Source organism: Bison bison, unplaced genomic scaffold, assembly GCF_000754665.1.
Source record: "Bison bison bison isolate TAMUID 2011002044 unplaced genomic scaffold, Bison_UMD1.0 scf7180017864368, whole genome shotgun sequence".
Lineage (NCBI taxonomy): Eukaryota > Metazoa > Chordata > Mammalia > Artiodactyla > Bovidae > Bison > Bison bison.
The window spans coordinates 6,118,408-6,121,000 of NW_011494940.1; the positions used below are offsets into that span (position 1 = coordinate 6,118,408).

Sequence of the window (2,593 nt, forward strand, 5' to 3'; positions counted from 1 at the left end):
GATAAAAGATAGGGTACATTGGTGGGGGTGGGCAGGGGGTGGTCTGTCCCTAGGAAAGCCCTGCAGGGTCCTGCTCAGTTATATGATGAAACAGACTGACAGTGCCAAGTCTTCGGTAGAAATGGAAATGCCAATACTGTTAGTGGAAATACACATTGCTTCACTCAGTTTGAAAAAGCACTTGACTGTACCTGCATATTAGAATGGGTCAGTCAGTAACAAATCTGCCTGCAACACAGGAGACACAGTTTGAACCCTGGGTCAGGATAATCCTCTGGAGAAAGAAATGCCAACCCATTGTGTCATTTTTGCCTGGGAAGTCCTATGGACAGTGGAGCCTGGGGGGCTAGAGTCTGTGGGGTTGCAAGAGTTCAATACCACTTAGAAACTAAACCACTACCACATGCATTATCAGAAAAGCTCATGTCTAGACATACAGATATAGCTATCCTAGAGAAATTACTATGAAAGACACACACAGGTTCATAGGCAGCTTATTCAAAAAGGCAAAATAAGAGCCTCAAATTTCAGGCTCAGTAAAATGGACATATAAGACTATGCCCATTCATCCAAGGGAATTCTACCCAGAAATAAAAAAGAATGTTCCACAGCTACATACAATAAGAATGCATCTCACTAATTTAAAAGAAAACCAAGACCAGGGGAACAGAAACTCTATTGTGTGATTCCATTTATTTAAAATTTGAAACAAAGAAAAATGAATCCCTGGTGCTAGAGGTCAGAGAAGTGGTTACTTTGGTAGAAGAGAGTGGTCAGGAAGGAACATGGAGATTTCAAAGCTACTTGGTGGTAGAGAGATGAAGCAAGTACAATCTCAGGTACAGTAAAGGCAGACTTTATTTTCTTTGTTCCAAAATAACTGTGGATGGTTACAGAGGCCATGAAATTAAAAGAGGCTCACTATTTGGAAGAAAAGCTGTGACCAACCTAGACAGTGTACTAAAAGACAGAGGCATTTACTTTGTCAACAAATGTCCATAAAGTCAAAGCTATGGTTTTCCCAGTAATTAGATACACATGGAAGAGCTGAACCATAAAGATGTTTGAGTGCCGAAGAATTGATTTTTTTAAACTGTGGTGCTGGAGAAGACTCTTGAGAGTCCCTTGGACTGCAAGGAGATCCAACCAGTCAATCCTAAGGGAAATCAACCCTGAATATTCAGTGGAAGAACTGATGCTGAAAGTCCAATACTTTGGCCTCCTGATTGGAAGAGTCAACTCACTGGGGAAAAAAATAAAAAATAAAAACCTGATACTGGGAACTATTGAAGGCAGGAGCAGAAGGCCTGATGGAGGACACGATTGTTGGATAGCATCAGCAACCCAACAGAACGAGTTTGAGCAAGCTTCGGGAAATGGTGATGGACAGGGAAGCCTGGCATACTGAAGTTCATAGGGCCACAGGGAATCAGACACGACTGAGAAACTGAACAACAAAAGCCACGCAGGGTCTTTATGTACAGCTGGCTGAACCTCAATAGGGCTTTTTTGAATTTCTGGAGGTGGGTAGAACATAATTTTTAGCTAGATCCCTTGCTGCAACACGTCTGGAGTAGTTTGTGTTCATAGTCAATCTTCTTTGTAGTTTTTCTGGGTGGCACTTGGGAGTCAGTGTTCCTCACAATGATGGATGCTGTCTCTCTCAGTCCCATCTGAACTGAAGTTTGGATCATGACCTCTGTTTCAGGAGGCAACCCTCACAATTGCTCTGGCTTTTTGAATGACTGATGATTCTTTGTTTGGTGCTCTGTCTTTTCCTTCTTTTTCAAACACTGTAGCCAGCACTTGGAACATGGAAACACCCTCTTGTTTCAGTGCCTCCAAGCGTGATTTACGAAGGATGTCACCAGTTTGAAAATTTTGAGGCAAAACAGACAAAGCAAATTGTTCACGTTTCCATGACACGTTCTAAATCATGCCTCTACATCGGCCAAGGCTGACGATCTGTAATTGCAAACACGGCACACATAGGGCATTTTGCCAGGTTTGTGATTGTCCTTCATGTGCTGTAAGAGAACCTGATCTGTTTTGAAGGACAATTTACAGATATTACAGACCGTGGAGGGCTCCCAGGAAGCATGGACACTTTCAATGTGACACTGCAGCTGGAACAGGGTGGGAAACTGGTGGTGGCAGTGCTGGCAGGTAGTGTGGATTTCCCAGCTGTCACCCTTCTGCCTCTCAATGACCTCATGTGGGTCATAAACTTGACATTTTTTAGAACTCTCAAGCAACTGAGGCATTTAAAGGCTGTGTGAGTCTTCTGTTCTGGCTGCCCATCTCTTGTATGGTGTCCATAGTAAAAGTCATCAAGTAACATGATCAGATTTCCTTTCATGGGATCAACAGTCTTGCTCTGACTTGCAAGAGTCAAAAAGTCCATTTTCTCCAGCCCCTCCAAACTACATGTTCTGTCTGGATCCATAAGACTGAAGCATGCCTGGTCATTTGCGTGAGTCCATGAAAATGATGCCCCACTGTGAACATGGCTCAGTGACGTTGGGAGATCTTTCAAGGTCATAATCGTGTCCTTTGTAGGAGAGATACCTACAGGGGCCATGGTGGAGGCAGG

At 43.4% G+C, this 2,593-nt stretch overlaps 1 pseudogene; it reads right to left on the reverse strand.

Moving 5' to 3' along the window:
• Window positions 1-1,495: 1,495 nt before the first annotated feature.
• Window positions 1,496-2,593, reverse strand: part of LOC105000160 — a 3,251-nt pseudogene continuing 2,153 nt past the window's right edge.